At 36.9% G+C, this 20,960-nt stretch overlaps 1 long non-coding RNA gene across 1 annotated transcript; it reads left to right on the plus strand.

Moving 5' to 3' along the window:
• Positions 1-794: 794 nt before the first annotated feature.
• On the plus strand, positions 795-13,449 carry LOC127942409 (uncharacterized). Its single transcript, XR_008149316.1, has 4 exons — positions 795-994; positions 12,499-12,650; positions 12,974-13,011; positions 13,143-13,449. It is a non-coding gene; the product is annotated as an uncharacterized LOC127942409 (long non-coding RNA).
• Positions 13,450-20,960: the final 7,511 nt, after the last annotated feature.

A 20,960-nucleotide genomic window follows, 5' to 3' on the forward strand; every position in this document is an offset into this window, starting at 1 on the left:
AATCCAAACAACCCAGCCAGTGTAATCAAACTACTTTCCAAATGAATGACTCTTATGAACCGGTTCTTTTTAGGGAACCAAAGACATACAGGGCGATATGTGTAGTCCGATTCATGAACAAATGACTCTTATGAACCGGTTCTTTTTAGTAAACCAAAAACATACAGGGCGAAGTGTAGTCCAATTCGTGAACAAGTGACTCTTAAGAGCCGATTCATTTTTTTGTGAATCAAAAACGTACAGCGTGATTTGTGTAGGAACCGGTTTCAAATTCCGAATAGTCTTTTGAGTGAATCCAAAACATATGATTTGATTGAGTTAGATTCCAGAACTCTTTTTAGTTCATCAAAAACATATAGCGTGATCTGTGTAATGATTCCCAAACGAACTGTGACAACAGAAGTTTGGGGTGAGGTGGGTTTTTTTACGCCAGTATGAATGAAACCATCTTCTTTATGACATGAACTCCTATTGACACGAACATTTGTCTCTGGTAAACCACTATAAACGGTTTTGAAAGGGTTCTCTGAAGTGAATGACTGCAGGCCTACCTAACTTCACTTATAGCGCACACCTGTATTTGCTTTCTCAACGCGTCGATGACGAAATCCCAGTGCTTTGCTGTTCTTTACTTTTAAGAGACCAGGATATGTTTTGTTTATGTTCTTAAGGCTCAAACGGCTCTTGGGTAAATCAAATGGACTCAGATTTGACAGACAGGCCAACAGGTGCCTCGCGTGCCGACAGCCACGAGAAACACCCGAGGTTCGCCGCGTGCCGAGGTGTGAAGACAGTACACAAGTGCGACATGACAGGCACACGGTGGTCTAGATGTTTCCCAGCGACCCAGATAGGAATGATGACAATAATTGAATTCTACCTCGGTGATGAAGCAAATGTCATTACTTTTACTGCCGGATTATTTTGGTCCCTTTAAAGTCTTTTCTAATCTTTTATAGAGTACTCTGGCGTGGAAGCATATCTCCCTCTAGTGGTAGGTGATGGCAATACAGCTTTTCTGTTTGCACACATTTGAAATCCATAGATAGACCTTAGTTTGGGAAGAAGCTTATATATACATTTATATATATATATATATATATTAGGTTTGGAGGAACTTGAGGGCGAGTAAATGATGAAAAAATTATAATTTTTTAGATGAACTATAGCTTTAACAACGTAAAATTGTTCATTGCAAAGATGTTGATTGTTCACCTGAAACAATGTCTTTCCTAACTTTCAGTTGACAAACTTTCAGTACACTAAAACTCCATAAAACTGTTATAAAAGCTGTAAATTGTACAATTATGGAGCTTTATATTGTGTCTGCCATTGTAAAGACTGTCTATTCCTCACAGCCTCATTTTCATCCACATTCAATTAAATATACTGTCTAACTGTAATCAAGGTTTATTTATTTATTTTTTTAAATCAGACATTTTTCTTTTTCAGTAGTTTTCTTTTTATTTTCTTTTGAAAAAAATGCTTCCATATGTAATGCATTTCTTCCCCTTCCAGACAGTATTATCAGCGTAACAGTTTGAATGTAGCTTTGTAGATGGTAGAGGATGATGCCCCCTTCTCGAACAACGTGCATTTATGTTTAACAGAAATGATCATATTCAGTGATTCTCATTTCTTTATCACAAGATACTAAAACTGTCTCCGTTTGGGAGAGAAATTGGCTCTTTTTAACCCATCTCCTGGTGTATGATGAACCCTTGTACGAGTTTCAAATGGTTTTGTATTCATAGTTTAAAAAAGACGATCTCGAATCTTCCTGGCCAAAATGTTTTGAAAAGCCATGAGATGTGTTGTGATCTCACTGGAGCGTGAACGTCCCAAAAGTGCCGATTTGAAAGTGATGCTCACGTCTCTCAAGCCAAGTCACTTCATCCCTGGAGACAGCGAAGGTCAGACTGCACATTACATTATTGAGGCTTGTTACATAACAGCAGCTTTTCTATCAGAGAGGAGCTTCATTATCACTCAAGCAGGTGTTGATGGTCCTCTGTAAAACTAGTCTGTACACTCCTCACAGTGAAGAGGCTTGGCCGGCGCAGGACTGTAGCTCTGGCATATGTTCTCTTCTGTCGTGTAGCGTTGCCTTCTGCTGAGTGAACATACACATACTCATCAGCAACAGTTTTGGACTCTGGCCTGATGTAAAAGATTGTTTCAGGTAGTTAAGCTTTATTGACATCAGATGGGACAGTGCTATCATTTGGCAAAGCATTCAAAACTAGCAGAAATCGCTCGCTTCACTTACAATCGGAGACATTCCAGAAGGTTTAAAGCGCACATGAGAAGCTTGTAGTTTGTTAAAGTGCTTGAGATATTTATTCTGTGCAAAATGTGTTTTATTTGAGTTCTAAAGTGTGTCATTAACTGTTTGTAAATATATATAATTATATATTATTATGATTTATAATAATAATTACAACGACCAGGACAAATTTACTTGAAGCACAATCGCAAAGCCTGTTAAAAACATTTCAGAAATGTGATTCAAGGTGGCAGGTAATGCTGATGCAGACACACAGCCACATTGTTTTTATACAATAGCTAAATAAACAATAACACTGAACATCAATATTGCCACTTACTATTTTTAAACATTTTCGTCCGCACTGAAAATACTTCTAAACCAGGCAAAAACATTTTCATGTCTCCAAAACAATGGGATAGTGTTTAGATCTTGAAAGTGAAAGAATCGGTTGAATGAGTGCTTAAACGAAATGATTCACTCGTAACACATCACGACGAACAAGACGGCTTTCGAGGCGCTTTCTATCCGTCAGTGAATTTTACGAATTTACAGCAGATTTAGTTTAGCATATGAGGTTATGAACACTTAGGTTATGAGGTTATGTGTTTTTTGATTGTTTATTTTTTTAAAGATGTTCTTAAAGCCATTTTTTTTTTATTGTATGATATATATATATATATATATATATATATATATATATATATATATATATATATATATATATATATATATATATATATACAGTACAGACCAAAAGTTTGGAAACATTTCTATTTTTAATGTTTTTGAAAGAATTTCTTCTGCTCATCAAGCCTGAATTTATTTGATCAAAAAAACAGAAAAAACTGTAATATTGTGAAATATTATTACAACTTAAAATAATAGTTTTATATTTGAATATACTTAAAAAAAAAACAATTTATTCCTGTGATGCAAAGCTGAATTTTCAGCATCATTCCTCCAGTCTTCAGTGTCACATGTAACATCAGTCGATCACATGATCATTTAGAAATCATTCTAATATTCTGATTTATTATGAGTGTTGGAAACAGTTCTGCTGTCTAATATATTTGATGAAGAAAAGGTTAAAAAGAACTGCATTTATTCAAAATAAAAAACGCTTTCTAATATATATATATTGTATGTATGTATGTATTTCCTTCCTTAATGAATTAGCAAAATGATTCAACGACTCACTCATGAAGCCATCCACTGGTGTAACAATGCAAGCTGCCAAAAAGGACACTAAGTGTATATTATTATCATATTGTATTTTTCTTGTAAAATAAATAAATAAATAAATACAATTACAGACAAAACTACTGATTAAGAACCAGTCATGTTTTGCAGTCTAGGTATGCCGGAGGTATAGACACTGTATATTGTATATAGTTTTAGTAGCAGTGTGTCTTTGTATACTAATTATTAGTTATTTGTTATAACTGTTTTTCATTAACCAGCTATTTATATTGACACGTCCACATGGTTGCTTCGGTGTGTTTCACTGGGGTGCAGAGATATTACCAATCGATACCGATATTGAAAGTGACCTTTGCTCCGATGCATTGGGGAAGTCGTGGCCTAATGGTTAGAGGGTTGGACTCCCAATCGAAGGGTTGTGTGTTCTAGTCTCGGGCCGGACGGAATTGTGGGTGGGGGGAGTGCATGAACAGCTCTCTCTCCACCTTCAATACCACGACTTAGGTGCCCTTGAGCAAGGCATTGAACCCCCAACTGCTCCCCGGGCGCCGCAGCATAAATGGCTGCCCACTGCTCCGGGTGTGTGCTCACAGTGTGTGTGTGTTCACTGCTCTGTGTGTGTGCATTTCGGATGGGTTAAATGCAGAGCACAAATTCTGAGTATGGGTCACCATACTTGGCTGAATGTCACTTCACTTTCACTTTCACTTTCACTTTCACTTTGTGTAATTGCAATATGTGGCGAGCTGCTATTAATTAAAGAGCTCACAGTTCAAATAAACTGGCATCCAGCTCTAATTATATTATATGAAGATATTTTTAACGGCAGAAATCCCCCTGTCGGAAATCTTCTGGTCACATGGTTTAATACAAGGGCAATATATTGAGCAGAAGCATAAACATGTGCAGATTCAGTCCATTTGCTAGGAATAATTAAAAATGAGTTACGGATAATTGTGCCGCTTTAGAAAGCGTCATATCAAGAGGAGGCCATTGTATCTTTGTGAGCTTTCTGTGATCGGTCTAAGGGTTCGCGAGACCCCTGGAATTCAGAAGGAGTTGTCTTCAAATGCTTCTGCTTACTTTCATAAGCCGAAGGATGTATAGGCCGGCATAAAATCAATGGTTCATTGTTCAAATGCTCTCTCTCTCTCTCTCTCTCTCTCTCTCAGTGGTTATAGATGAGTGTATTGATTTATGCAGCTTGTTTTCCGTTGAAGTTTGACTGTCGTGTTGCTCATTATGTTTGCACTTAATCCCAAGATTTCACGGCAGATGTGACAGTTGTGTTAGCTGTGGTGACTTGTGGTGAAAGAGAATGAACTTGATAACCATCTTTAGTCATTTATTAGAAATGGACTTCACAAAACCAAGCTTGTTCTGCCGTGGCCCTTATGAGTTATTTATAATCTGACATTTTCTAAAAATTATTTTGTTAAAGAATGAGAGCAGTATTTTGACACTTTGTGGTGGTCCAGAGTATAAAAGAGAATAAAATAAAATGAGATGAAATGTAAGATAAAGTTTAAAATAAAGTAATATATAAAGCATTTAATATTCAAATAATAATTGTCATATAAAATAAACCATATAATTTAAAACACAGGTTTTATATATTAAATAAAATATGAATATTATAAATAATATATTTAATTCTATTAATATATAAAATAGTACTACATGACCAGGTAAAATTATATATATATAATATATATATATATTAATAAATAATTTATTAAATGATAATGCATAAAACCCCAATGTGTGTGTGGAGGCCATCGTAGGTTCAGTTTAATGAATTTATTAATAGGCTTCCAAGAAAAGCTGAGATGTAATTAACTTCATGTCCAGGAGAGGGCGCTTTTGTCACACCTCTCTGGGCTCAGCCTAATAACAACATACCAATTCTTGGGCTACAGCTAAAAATAGTACAGCCATTTCTATAAATACAGTCTATATATCTAGGTTTTTAGATAAGGAGGCATGTTCTATGTCATTAAAGGATGCTATTTTCATCGATATGAAATCTATTGGAAAGAAAATCGTATACATTTTGACCTTAGGCTACTGTGTAAAATAAAATGTCAAAAAAGTTATTCCATGCATATATATCTATATATAATGCATGCATAAAGCTTGATTTCAGTTATTGCATCGATGAAGTCAGTGTTTCATCCTTTGTAACTTTTAAAACGAGTAAAAAACGAAGAAGCCTTCTCTATTAATCATAGGACGAAGTACGTAACTGTAATACCTTTCCTTTGAAGTTGTATAAGTGATATATAGCTTCACAAGGTGTGCTTTGATGTGTTTAAGCAAGCACTGGATTAATTACAGGAGCACACGCGCTCGTCTATGAGCTACTCTTCCTTCAGACAACTTTGAATTCTTATCCAGTTTGAAGTTCAAGAATGCATGTTTAATGAAGACTTGAACAAGCAGAAATCTTACCCAGGATGAACTCTGCAGAGTCTGCACTTAGTACACTAATCCACAAACCCTTGCATTTTTGTGAGCTTTTTTAAAGGGTTTTTTCTTGGTTACACTTATCTGAGATTTGGTTTCCTCATTATAGTTTAAGTGAGAATGATGATGCGCCTGACTTGCCCCGGCCTGTTTTATGATAGCCTACAAACACTCATTATAGGATCCAGACAGACAGAAAACCAGATACCATTTTCCCTGCCAAGGTTCAGATTAGAGGGTATTTTAGGGGACTTTTTGATCTTTATTAAACATGTACTGTAAGTACAATACATATCAGCTGCTATTTCAAATGTAAGGCAGAGTTAGCATAGGCTACATTAAGTCAGAATGCTTAGCAAACTCTTGTAAACATTAATTGCATTTGAAGCGGTAACAAAAGCAACAGTAGCAATCTCAGTTAAGATTAGTATCAAATGTACATTATTGAATAAAATAAAAAATGTTTAACAGCTTGTGATGACAGTTATCTGACAGTTAACTGACTGTTAGCTAGTTAGCTAACTGTGCTAACTGTGAGCTGCATACAGAGGCAGCATTTTTTTGGATCATACTGAAGAATATTGACAAATTTAGCTTAATGTGAATACAAATGGATAGTTTTATGCTGTAACTGTGTTCTAGTGTGTATTTTTATGTTTTTTATTGGGTTTTGTGTTGTTAGTGTTAGCTTAGCTTAGCAACATTCTAATGACAGCTACTGTATCAAATTGTACATCCATCTAAGCTAGTCTTGTGCTGCCTTCCAAGCACTGATATTTACTTTTATATACTACAGATGTAGTTATACTAGTCATTTACCAGGCAAAGTAGCAATTTCTTGAATCTTACTTTCACAGTCATCTTTTGCTGGGGAGACTGTTGACTACCTCTCCATGGTTCTTGATGGAACAGAAAATGGAGTTGACATTGCCATTTTGTCCTGCAACAAGCATATTGCACCATCCCAGGGTTGGTGTTTAGTCCCAAACATCATCATATTGAACTGCGACGTGCCAGCTGTCACAAACCATTACAACACTACAGGTATGTAGGAAGAGCGGTCTCTACACTGGCTCCAATGGCAGATGGTCAGGCGGTGTGCTTCCTGCACTTGGGAAGGCTGGGACCTTTTTTTTCCTTCCAAATATTGGATGCTTTGGTAAAAACGTGAACGGCAAAATCCTCTGAACTGATGTTAAGTTTAAGTAGTGGGAGTGCAGGAGGCAAGTCGGATAAACCAAAGGAAAATGTCAGCATGCGGGCATAATATGTTAACCGTCCCCAAAGTGGTGCTTCGGTGCATTACAATCTTAAAACAGAAAGGACAGCGTTTCTTGTTTTCTTGTGGGACCAGGGCCAGTACTTTATTAAGCAGTCATCATAGTCCATTATATGACTGTTTTCTGCTAGCTTGTCGACCAGAAGCCCATATCGGAGGACTCATAGCAGCCTTTACACCTGGTAATAACACCCACCTATGGCTGATCTGATCACAAACGGTCAGCCAAGACAGATTGGTGTTTATATCTGGTATTAACATTAGTCCCGGATGTGTCTCCAGTGACTACTTTGAAAAGGGCAGGACAAGGTCCCACTAAGACAAGTCAGTTCTCTTGAAGGCCATCTTGGAAATGACTTCACTGGGATTGGATCATCCCAGAAGGAGGTTGATACCAGATGTGACCAGTATTTAACAGGGAATGTTCTTGCATTTGGTCTCCGACTATTCTGTCTTCTCGCTCGACTGTATTTCAAAGAGCTAAAGATATTTTGTACACCTGTTATTCTTCAGTCTGCAGCATCCATTTAGTGAAACAACTCGCAGACTGTCTGGCTTTTCACTGGATTAAACACATTCTTGTGAATAAGGGACATCATCCCAAGTAGAAAGAGTACAATTATTACATGTGGCCATGCCTTTGTGTAACACCTGCACTTTCTGAAAGAGCCAGGCGACGAGGGAGAGCGCTTCACACCTGTGTGAAAATTCGAAAATGATGGTGTCTGCGCCATTCGAATAGAATCACAAGCCGCTGAATAGAAACAATTGAGAAGAGACGATACGCTCCCAAATCTGGCACTTCCGAGCAGCGACAGATTTTAACTGAAAAGTTAAACTTCAGAAACATTACAGGAGCCGCCATCTGGACACAGCATAAACAGAGTTACTATAATTACTACCATGAGACGGTAATGGGCCCTGCTTTCCCCACAAACCTCCCACAAGAAACTGCTCATCCTTTCCTTCCTCTGAATTTCAAGAAATTACAACATACCCACATAAGACTCAAACAGTTTTATGAGCGGTTTTATGCTGCACCTACACCACCGGCCCACACCTTTTCCTCAGGTCGTCAGAACTTGACGTTTGTTTCTTCTTCCGTTTCCGCTTCTAGATTCTTGGTTCCCCTTGTTCACTTGCAGTTCAGATATGTCGATAGTTTCAACAATTATCTTCCATTGAAAATGACTGTTCCCACACTTCTGCAAGAGACCTAGAAAGACAGCGTCCTTACTCTGCCTACTTCGGCGCCCATCAGCTCTAGACAGAGATTGCTTCTGACAACTGCAGGGTCTGTCTGATTTGTACATGCATTAATGTATACGCTGGCAGACCGCCATTAAAAAAAAGCCACATCAGCTGCCAGACAGGGTTTTGTGGATCTTTTGGAAAAAATACTTTTTGCTGATATTAGGATGGAAGAAGCTAAAATAAATGAATAAAATGGACAATCCCAGAGAGGTCATCCAAATTTAATATGCAGCCTTTTTTTTTTTTTGGGGATCTTTCAAGATGGAGAGCCTGAATCAGCACTGGTGAACGAGAGTGATGTATCATCCCACGGTCCCAGTGAGGTCTTGGATAGGACATAGTGATTGGCCGCGGGCCAAACAAACTGCATTTCCCAATGGGCCACAGGTCAGGCACGATGCAGGCCCGGCTGAGACGTGAATCTAAACTTGGTCCCGAACAAAAGCCATTTACAGGATAGATGGGATCTTGTGAACCTGTATTATGGATAACGGAGCTCTTTTTTTAACCTCCAACTGAGATTTATCCATGACTTGAATGGTGAAGGGTTGAATTGCTTAGGTAGGAGCCTTGGTCTTTCAGGGCTGATGGGTAATAGATCCGCACAAAGACAATTTTAAGAGGCTCAAGCAGTAAGCAATGGCAACCCTACTGCTTTTCATGCTAATTCTTCTTCTTCCAATGCAAACATCGCTAAAACTACTGTTCATTGTTAAGTGTGTCCATGTTATAGTTAAAAACACTGGCGGATGATTAAACCCTCATCGATTTACACTGAAGGAGAGATCTGAGCCATATATACATACCACAATACTATAGACAGGCCACTTTTGACTAATAAGCAACAACATGGAAAGAACACTTTAGCATGTTGCATTACTGTTTCAGATGGATTGTGGGTGGTGCATAAAGCATATGTTTGCTAAGGTCTTCTGATGAGTTTTAGCATATTGCTATACAGTGTCTAAGAACAAGTCAGAGAAACCTTGCACCAGTTTATCAACATGCTAAAACCCATCAGACACCTCATCTCTGGCTAATTTATTAGGGTAAAACCTCTAAACCTCTAAAATTTCAAAAATTGGACTATTCTATAGTTATAAATATCCTATTATATTCTAGTCTATTCTATTCTAACATTCATCCGGAGTGTGCTCTCCCTTGAGTGGCAATCTCTTACTTTGTCATATCTTCTAATTATGGATTGCGGGTATTAGTAGCTTTTTATCTGTAATGTCCACCCACTCCCTTTTTGTGTCTGTGGGGTTTTAGGGACCTTGCGGAACGGTGGAACAAAGCGGGGCAGTAGATACATTTAGTATTTAGTCGTTCAACGTGACCTCCTGTCATTCCTTCACTATTGTTCCCGTCCGCTCAGAAGCTGTAAAAGGACAAGATGAGGGTTATTATATTCCAGAATCTCATTATCGAGCCTTTAATTTCCAAGATCCAATCTGTTTTACAGTTTCTTATCATGGCTTCAATGCATTCTGCATGTAGAGTGGTTGATGCATTGACTGTCACTTCAAATCATGTAAAGCTGTGGACACTGAAGTCTAATTTGTTGTTCTTGGCGTCATCATTTGCTGTAGCAATGAGTTCCATGTTCTTTTCCAAATGTGCCGTGTGTCTGCAAAACATTAACGCAAGCGGCCAAGTGTCCTCTCTGGAGAGACATACTTGTGTTATTCTAAACTCTGTCAGACACAACGAGCCCACACAGAACAAGATCAATAAATGATGTCCTTTGAAACTACTGCATGCATACCTTGCTTTGAATGCAGTAGACAGTCCAAATATTTCAGCTGAAAGTGCTGCAGTTACCATCTCATCAGTAGACAAAAACCATAATATATAAATATATATTTTCCCTGAACAGTAGGCCGCTTCTGGAGAGAAAAAGACTTCCCACTCACTGATGTACTTGCATAACTTCACGAACTGTGTAGAAATGAGGTCCAATATTGTAAAAATAACTAAATTTTCACAGTAGTAGAAGAAAATGTCAGCAGCTTTGACCATGCAACACTCCCTGCCATCCGATGGTTGCAAGGACATTGCTTTGCAGTTGTTACGGAGTTGTAGGTGGTTGCCAGGCTTTATATGCTTCAGTCTGATTGATAGAGGAGTGTAGGAGGTTGTCAGAGTGTTTCTATCTGATTGATATACTGTGCTGGAGAGTGGGTGGGTGTCTGGAAGTTGCTATGCAGTTGCTAGGGTTTCTTTATGTAGTTGATATGGGGTTGTGGGTGGTTGCCAGGGTGTTTATATGTGGTTGCTAGTGTGTTGTGCATGGTTGCTAGAGTGTTTTGGTCTGACTGATAAATGGGAGTTTGGGTGTTTCCCAGAGTGGTTCTGATTGACTGGAGTGTGGATGGTTGCCAGGGAGTTTCTATGCGGTTGCTACCGTGTTTCTATGTGATTGCCGGTGGTTGCCTGGGCGTTTGTAAATGGTTACTAGTGTGCTGTATGGTTGTCAGAGTGTTTCTGTCTGACTGATAAATGGGAGTGTAGCTAATTTTATTTTCTTTGCGATAAAGTTGTGGGTGGTAGCCAGGGAGTTACTATGTGTTTGCTGTGAGATTGTGGTTTGTTTCTAGGGTCTTTATATGCGGTTGCCAGGGTCTGCACACGCAGCTGTGATGGAGTTGTGGGTGTTTGCCAGGCTCTGTGTATGTGGTGGCTGTGGGGTTTTGGGTGGTTTACAGGTTGTTTATATCCGATTGCTCTGAGAATGTGGGTGGTTGCCAGAGAGTTGCTATGAGGTTGTGAGTGGCTGCCAGGAAGTTTCTATGGGGTTGTTAGGGGGTCGTGGCTGATTGTCAGAGTGTGGCTCTATCTGATTGATTTGGGAGTGTGGGTGGATGCCAGGTAGTTGCCATGCAGTTTCTAGGGATGGGAATGAGTGCCAAATTGTTTCTAAGGTGTTGCTAGAAGTTCGTGGGTGGTTGCCAGGACATTGCTATGTGATTGCTGTGTGGCTTCTATGGGCTTATGGGTGGTTTCCAATTTATTTTTATTTTGATCTAGTTGATATGGGAGTGTGGGTGGTTACCAGGGAGTTGTTATGCAGTTGCAAATGGCTTGTGAGTGGCTGCCAGGGGGTTTCTTTGTGGTCACTATAGGGCTGTGATTGCCAGGGTGGGGTGGTGGTCAGGGTCTTTATATTTATTTTCTATGCAGCAGTGTGTGATTGCAAGGGTGTTTACATGTGGTTTCTAGTGAGTTGTGGGTGGTTTTTCGCTTTGGCTATATTTATACTGCAGGTGCCCAACTACGATGCCCAACTACGTTTTGTTGATTATATTTATGTATTATTTATGAATATATGTATATGTATATATTTTATTTTTTTGATGACTAGCTTACATCTTCTTTTAAAAATGACCTATATCAGATATCTGCATTTATACTAGGGTTCACTTGGCAAACCAAACCAAAGTAGATGTACTGAACCAAAAACAGGGTTTCCAGGTATACAAAACCAAAGCAATCTAATTGTTTACAACTTTATGTTCTTAAAATGCATTTCAGCATTCATCGATTCTCACCTTAGCTTCCGCTATGCTAAGGTCACACATCATAACTTGAGTCTCTCGTCAACATATGTACAGCAGTTGCCTGAAGCCAGTGAGAGTAGTTTCTTTAGCTTAACTTCAAAAGGCATTCATTCACCCACTGGAGTCGAATGGATCACATTCATGATGGATGGACGGATGCACTTTTTGGAGCTTCAAATGGTTTATTAGCACAATAGCTTCTATAGCACAAACCTTGCAAGAGTTACATACTTTTTTTAAAAATTCTTAACCCTACGTATAATGTCCTTTTTTGGCCAAAAACACCATAGAGACAGTAATAATAAGATGACTAATAGAATGACAATAAATTCATATATTTTCTTGGGTTTCAGATGTACCAAATGATGGAAGGTAATGTTAATTTGCTGGATCAATATATCAATGTGTGCTTTACAGATACGGCTGAGGTTCTTCAATGCAAAATCATTAAAATCAATGTTCATTTTTAGGTTACAATGCGTGATGTGGTGCCTCAGGGCCCAGTGATCTTCTTGCTTATACAGGAAGCCCGTTTTCAAGTGAGATCTGTTTAGAAGCGATTCATGTCCTCGGTCATTAACGTAATGGAAGAATGCCCCACTGTGAAGACCTACAAAGGCAGGTAGGTAGATGCATAGCACTTGGGGAGAATATTCCACTTCATTTGAGATGAATAGTCCAACTTGCACAAAAACACACACACATATGCTTGAAGATCATAATTAAACCCCAAGACCTGAAATGGTTCTCACTTATCCTTTTGAAAGCAGAGTCTAATTATCAGTAATAATGTTCCTATGAGTTGCCAGGTTTGATCTATTCATACGTGTGCGTTTATGTGCATGTGTGTGTGCTTATGACGCACTGCTGCTTTTAATATGTGATGAGCCCTTTCGTATAGGCAATTAAAAGTACTCTTGTGCCACCTTATTTCTCCTATTTAAGTCCGTTGAGGCCGCAAACACGGAGCAGAGGATATATCTGTAAGCATTTTTAAATTATCAGCAGCACATGCGGCCCTGTGCCCTGACAGTGTAATTATGAACTCTATTTAGCAAAGTAGGGGTTTCAATGGAAAGATAATCTTCCTCATTATTTTTCTTTCTGTTTTCAGCTCACAGATGTTCCCCGACAATGAATTCAGCAATACGCAGGTGGCTTACGAATGCTCCCCTAAAGCTCCTTTTCAGTTAAGCACTCCATATATCCTGATGCAATTATGAGCCGATAACAAACATCTTAATAATTGCACTCTGAAGATGAATCTTTTCTCATGTTAGTATACCTAAGTATTTAATTCACTGTATTATCAACTGTATAATACTGTATAGTTCCTGTTTTTTAAATGAATTGTTTGAGAGTGCTGATATTCAGCACTGGGATTTGCTAACATTCCAGTCAAGTTGTGAAACGTTATTTATAAATGCTTTCTAAACATTCAAAACGTCTATTTTGTTTCCTCCGTTATTGTGAGCATTACAGAAAACATTACAGCCAAACATTATGTCAACGTTACTTTTGAATGTTCTCTGAACGTTACACAAGCAATAAGTCGTAGGGCCCTATCATACACCCGGCGCAATGTGATGCAAGGCACAGCGCAAGTGTGTTTGCTAGTTTCAGTCCGGCGCCGTTCACATTTTCCCGTCCAGCGTTACATCGTTTAATTAGTAAATGCATTTGCGCCAACCGTTTTCCCGCCGTTAAAATAGCAAAAGTGGATTTGGACATGCCCTGAGTGCACCTGATTTAGATCGTTAAAAAAGGGCCCGTATTTTTTAAATACATTAGTTGAACGTCCAAATAAAATGTTTAGGAAAAACGATTCTCGAATGATAATTTATTTAATGATTAGAGAAAATTATTGAAGACAAATGTGCTATCATCGTTACTGGAACGTTTATTCATAACTTTGAGAACCTCCAGCTTGCATGGAAGTTATTATTATTATTATTATTTGAAGTTTTGAGTAGCATTGAATCATTGACTTAAAGGATAAGTTCAATTTCAAATGAATATTTCCTGATAAATTACTCACGCTCATGTCATCCTAGATGTTTACATCTTTCTTGTTTCAGTTAAAAAGAAATTGAGGTTTTTGATGATAACATTCCAGGATTACTCTTTGTTATAGTGGACGTCAACGGCTACCAAACGGTTGAAGGACAAAATTACCGTTTCAGTGCAGCTTACGATGCCAGAAGGGCAGTAAGAGTCTAGTGAAACGATCAGTCAGTATGCAATTACGTCGAAAAGGTCACGTGTGACGTAGAGTAGACGGAAGTCGCAATCGCATTTTTTTTTTTTTTTAATGGCCGATTGTTTCGCTAGATAAGACCCTTATTCCTCATCTGGTATCATGTAAAGCCCTTTGAAGCTGCACTGGAATTTTAATTTTGACTTTCAACCATTAAACTTTAATTAAATACGCTCGTTCTAAAATAATGAACAGGTTCATATATATATGCTTACGAATACTGCTGAGGGACAGTAAAACTAAATAAAAATAAAAATGGTTTCTTTTGTGGGAAGATGAACTGGCCATTCTCCTGTCACAAATAGATACAGCTTAGGTATGATTTCTGTCTGCCTCATAATACAAAAGCATTGATGTGCAAAATCAGCTTCATTTTTGCTGCAAAATGCATTTTAGGCAACACAATAATATTTCATGTTGAATCAACAACCTTTGTATGTATTATATAATATAGTGTATAATTTGATATTTAATTGTGTTATTTCATTGAATTCCAAATTCAATATTTAATTGTGTTCTTGTGGCTCTGTGGTAGAGTGGTAGAGCATTGCATTAGCAGCGCAAAAGATTGTGGGTTCGATTCCTAGGGAACACATGTTAGATAAAAAAATGTTAGCCTAAATGCACTGTAAATCGCTTAAAAGCATAAATGTAATATATATATATATGTATATATAATTAATTTATTTCTTTTCATCTGGTTTGGGCATAATGGTAAAGTCACAGATTTTATTTGAGTCCTCTACATTTACCAGCTAAGTATTTCACTTTCCTATTCAACCAACTCTGTGTACTTATGAATCATTTTCTTTTATTTTTATTTTATTGAAATGAACATCGCTTTTATAGCAATTTTGCTCTTTTGTTGGATCGCCGCATGACATTCAGTGTAAAATCTGGCTTATGAAGTAAAACCGAATGTGAACCGCTGCTCTGCATGCTCATGCCGTGAGGTTTTATATTAAAAATCACTCTTTATAATTCTTTGTAAGCGATTTCTCGTCTTTTTGATAGCTGGTTGTATTTAATTTATTGCGTATTACATATTACATTCTGGCGCAGCCCTGCTTCACTTCTCAAGGCGTTTAACATGCTGCGACACATTCAGCTCTTTTACAGTACAGTGTGGCTTTCTGCTGTGCTCTTCCCAGTACCACAGCACTCAGTGCTTTCAATAATTCACTGTTTACTTAATCTAAGGTGTTAAATAGTTAATTAGAAAGGAGGGCTGGGGTCCTATGTGTCTCCTCTTGGTCCACTGCTCCAAAAGCCTGCTTGGCAGCTCTGAAAACCATCCGTTCGCCGTCATGACATTTTCCACCCCCAGCATTTGAAGCGAAACCCTTCTGCAGAACTAATTATGTTGCAGCCTGCCCAATGACCTGCTCTATATCTGAGTCAAAGACACTGGCTTTTCAGGAGCTAATGCTAAATCCGCACAGACATACAGAGAGAGCGATGCAAAAGATGTGCGATACTAAACCGTCTCTTAGGGGAGCAATGGAAGCTGTAACTGAAACGCAATGACAAGATTGTAGAAACTGACAATGCCTACATTACATTTTGAAAAGATTGATCAATAAAATGCCACCACCAATGCATTTTATCTATTTGTTTGTATCGAAAACTGCCATTATAACAACCTGAGCATCCTCAGAGAATAATTAAATACTCCAATACCATAAAAAATTATAAATAAAAAAGTTCAATATTAATATTAAATCATTCTTCATCCTGAAGGTTAATTTAATTTAATTTAATTTAATTTAATTTAATTTAATTTAATTTAAAGTTTTCCTTTTTTTGTTTTGTGTTGTGTTGCTGTTTTTCTTTTCATTTTATTTTTCATAGTTTTTCTTTTGTTTTGTATATTTTTGTTGTTTTTTATTTGTCTTATTTATTGTTTTTTGTTGTTTTTATTTCCTTTCTATTGTTGTTTTGTTATGCATTGTTTTTGCTTTTATTTTATTTTTTATATGTTAAGTTTTTGTTTGTCTGTTGTTTTTCATTTTGTTTTGTTTTGTTTTGTTTTCTTTTCAAAAACTCATCGTTTCTTTTCTTTTCTTTTCTTTTCAAAACTCACAATTTACTAGTGTCACTACAAAAAAAAAATGCCATCACCATCAGCTGTAAACTTCATCAGATTTTCTGTCTATAAAACAGATTAAAAGCATCATGTTTTCTCATTGTTGTTATAACTCATATCCAATGTCTTGTAGACATTCAAATAATTGCAGACATATATGATGGCTTTATATCACTTTTCTCTTTTTGAAGGAAGTATTTCAGTATATATTTCATATACAGTGGAAGTGGAATTTAAGAATCTCAAGGAAATCTCGATTAAGAGGGTTACAGTCTCCCCATAACATTATTGTTTGCCTTTTAATGGATATTTCCTATAGATACTGTATTTCCAATTCACCATGGATATTTATTCATAGAAAACCAATTCCAGACAATGCGACGCAGTGTAATAGTCCATGCCACATACAGGGTTCAGAGGGACATAACTCTGTCTGCTCCCAGATTTTATTCGATATTTCCAGCTTTATAATGCAAACATTAAACATACAAAGCAATAAAAAGATGCCATTGGCCTCATGAGTGCATCACTTCAGAGGAAAGCTTGTCATGGATGTTTATGAGCCAGATATCAACCTGAGAAAACTTTAATGCGTCCTGGGCATCAGTGAATGAAGGTTGCACTTTATTGGAGTGAGTTCAGGTCATTTCAACATCCACAGCCGTCATGAATAATAAATAACAATTAAGAAAATTAAGATTAATATTTTACATGTGGTAGCAACTCATAGTGATAAAACAATGAATAAATAAAATAAAATAAATAAATACTGTAAAACTAAAATGCATAAAAGATGAAGTTCATACATAAAATAAAATAAATTCATCTCTTCCGTGATTAACAATTGTATTATCAGAATTTAAAATAATTTTGATTTTATTAACAGTAATAATAATAATACATTATTTAAAATAAATTATCAATGTTAATAAAAAATGTAAATACAAGATTTATTAACAAATAAAGTTAATCATCAATGTTTTTAGTTTTTAGATATTATAGTTATATTACTCATATTTTACTATTTTTCCTAAAATATTCATTCATTAATTCACTCAGTCATTTATTTATGTCTTTATATACAGGTAGTTTGTACGATTTTTAAAGCTATTTGTACTAACATGAATGTAAATAATACATTTCAAAGAATTTTCCACCTAATAAAGAATTTTGATTATGAAAACAAAAATAGTTGAATATGCACACGTAAGTGTAAGGAAAATGAAATTTTTTTTGATGGTTGCACAATAACAAATTACTCTATTTTATTATGTTAATATTAAGTTAATAATATCTTGACATTTGGATCCCATTTTCTCTTCATTTTAGGCCAAAGGGACAAAAATGTGTATGTTATGTATGTTTGTTTGTTTATACATTTTAAGGAGATATGAATAGATCTATTATGATATCTGTTATTATGAATATAATTATTATTATAAAATTATTAATTCATTAATTAAACAAACTAATTATAGTACAAATGGTTTAAAGCGGCAATAAACTAACATGACTATGGGGCACAACTGTTTTGAATTACATTTTTAGATTTATTATTTTATTATTATATATATATATATATATATATTTTTTTTTTTAAAGACACTTCTTTGTCACCAGCTAAAACCCATGAAGAAATATGTCCGGATGCAGGTTTTCTTAGCAGTGCGCCTCACTCCCACATTTCCGCCCATAAGTGGTGAATCAGGGGGCGTCTGTATTGATCCCCAGATGAGAGCAGGGCATTGTCCGGTCGTTCCTCGTGTTAAATCCTGTTGTTCCTAAAGGCCTGTTGGGTTTCTACAGCCATCCTCAGTGGAGCGAGTGAACTCCGAGTCTATCTGTCAGCTCGACACGACAGTAATCAGGGCAAAGTCTGAGCTCCGGGTTTCAAATTTAGCCTTTGCAGCCAAATGAATGTCTGTCTTCCATTCTGTAATAAAACCGCGAGGAAGGCTGCTTAGTGAGATTGTGATTATGCACTGACAAGACTGCTTAGAGCTTTTCCATGGCACAGAGACAGAAGGAGGGGGCGAGGATGGATCACCCGAAATGGATTAATTTCCGTTATTCCTGACCGTTCCTCTAGGGGGAGCTATGCTATCGACAAACAGATCAGTTTACCTTATTTATAAATAAATACATGCAATTCTTCCTGGAGATTTTTTCCCACTTTCTTCATTACCTTGTCTTTTGTTATATCAAAATGCCTTTTTTTTTAACGAGAAGGAGGACAGATTAACGAAACGGCCCTGAAGTGTTTAACAGCGAACGAGGCGCTTATTTCCACAGTCTAACAGCCGTGTGTTTGTGAGCGTATTACTATCACACCCCAATGACCCGCTGCCCTTTATTCTCCCTGTGATTTTGGCAGCTGTGCGGACACATTTCAGCCCCCCATCACGAGTAATTTGTCAAATGAAAGGAGCTGGCATTGGTTTTGATATAAGATCGATATTCTGCTTGAGAATCTGTTTAATTAATTAGTTAAACGCACACTTCCAGTAAAACTACAAAGACATTTATATACAGATATTTTAAGAAATGTCATGGCTGCTCTTTTACATAAGTTATGTCATTGATTTTTATTTTAATTACATTAATTTATTATTTTTTTGTTTGTTTGTTTTAAAAAAAAACATAATAATTCACCTGCATTTATAAATATGTACAGTTTATTCATATTTTTTGGAAAACATCGTGGCTGCTTATTTTCATACACTGTTTTATTAATGTTACATATTTTCCTTATTTATTTATTACCATATAAAAACATTTTAAAAGATAGATTGCATTGCAAAATGCATTTATACATTTCTATGCAGATATTTCGAAAAATGTCAAAGCTGTTCTTTTCCATAAATTGTTTTATTGATTTTTTCAAATCATAATTACGTCACCTGCATTTATGTACTTGAAAGAGTTTAATGCTTTAAAAATAATATATTAGAATTACCTCCCCTGCAATTACCTAGCTGCCTCTTTCCATGCAATTTTTTTTTTTTTATTGTTACTTCTTATTATAATTACTTCATCTGCATTTTTATAAAGCAATTTTATGTCCTAGCTACTCTTGCATAAAAATGACCCAAAACATAATCACAATGATAAAAGATAAAAGTCATGAAAGTTGGCGTAGAGAACCCAATCAAACAAAATTACACAATATCACAAATCTGTGAGTGGCAAAAGTATGTGAATCTCTAGGATTGGCAGTTCATTTGAAGGTGAAATCCGTCAGTCCAGAGTTGTTTTCAATCAGTGAAATTACTGATTACTAAATTACTTAATTATCAGGTGTCAGTGCGTGCCCTGTTTAATTTAAAGAACATTATCAACACTATCAAAGTCTGATCATGTTAGTGGAGATCTCTGAGGACCTCAGAAAAAAAAGCTTGCTTTGCTCATCAGGCTAGAAAAGGTTACAAAACCATCTATAAAGAGTCTTGACTCCAATAATCCACAGTCAGACAGACTGTGTACAAATAGAGGATATTCAAGACCACTGTTTCCCTCCCAAGGAGCGATTGACCAACAAATATCACTCACAAAGCAAGATGTGTAATTGTCTGCAAGGCTGCAAAGGAACCCTGGGTAACTTATAAGCAACTGAAGGCCTTTCTCACATTGGCTAATGTTAATGTTCATGAGTCCACCATCAGGAGAACACTGAACAACCACAGACATACAGTACCAGACGGCTACTGGAGAAATGTTTTGTGGAGTGATGAGACCAAAATAGGACATTTTGGTTTAAATGAGAAGTGCTATGTTTGAAGAAAATAACACACTGCATTCAAGCATTAGAACATCATCCCATCTGTGAAACATGGTAGGATCATAGTTTGGGCCTGTTTTGCTGCATCTAGACCAGGACGGCTTGTTATCATTTATGAAGTTGTTCTACCAAAGAATGTTTAAAGAAGAACCAAGTCAAAGTATCATAATAAGGCAAAGTCCAGGCCTTAATCCAATTGAATTTTTGTGGAGAAAACAATTCATAAGTGACTAACACTTTCAATCTTCCAGAAGGACACCGGGTGAGGATGTGTAAATAAAAACCACATTTTCTGTTCCGGCCAAACTCTTCCTCTTCAGGTGGGTTTGGTATCTTTATGTTGACTCTGTGAGGCACGTGCCATTTTGGTTCCCGGGAGAACATGAATAAATAGAAACTCAGTTCACAGCATTTAATGTCTACAAAAGCAAACTGATTGCATGTTTTGCTCCCATGTCAAGGCTGAACTGAACTGTCCCTAGCAGCTCAGATGATGTGTATGAGAGAGAGAATAAGAGGTGTAGTAACAGTTCTGTATAGCAAATTGTATATAGACATGGCGTAACGTCTGGTGCCAGGCCCTCACCCGATGAATCTGTGAGAACCGGTAGAGGGCTGGGTTCCATATGTAGAGACCTAAGTGGATCCCATATGTGTAAAGTCCACGGTATAGCCTCAGAGATTGTGTTTCCCTGGTAGTCTCCTGCCATTTCAAAGAGAGTTACAATCACCTGTAATCTTCCAAATGTACCTAAACGGTTGTTCATGTGTGTAAGTGCTTCCAAAACCTCCTTCAGGATGGATGGAGCTT

Source organism: Carassius gibelio, chromosome A22 (assembly GCF_023724105.1).
Source record: "Carassius gibelio isolate Cgi1373 ecotype wild population from Czech Republic chromosome A22, carGib1.2-hapl.c, whole genome shotgun sequence".
NCBI lineage: Eukaryota > Metazoa > Chordata > Actinopteri > Cypriniformes > Cyprinidae > Carassius > Carassius gibelio.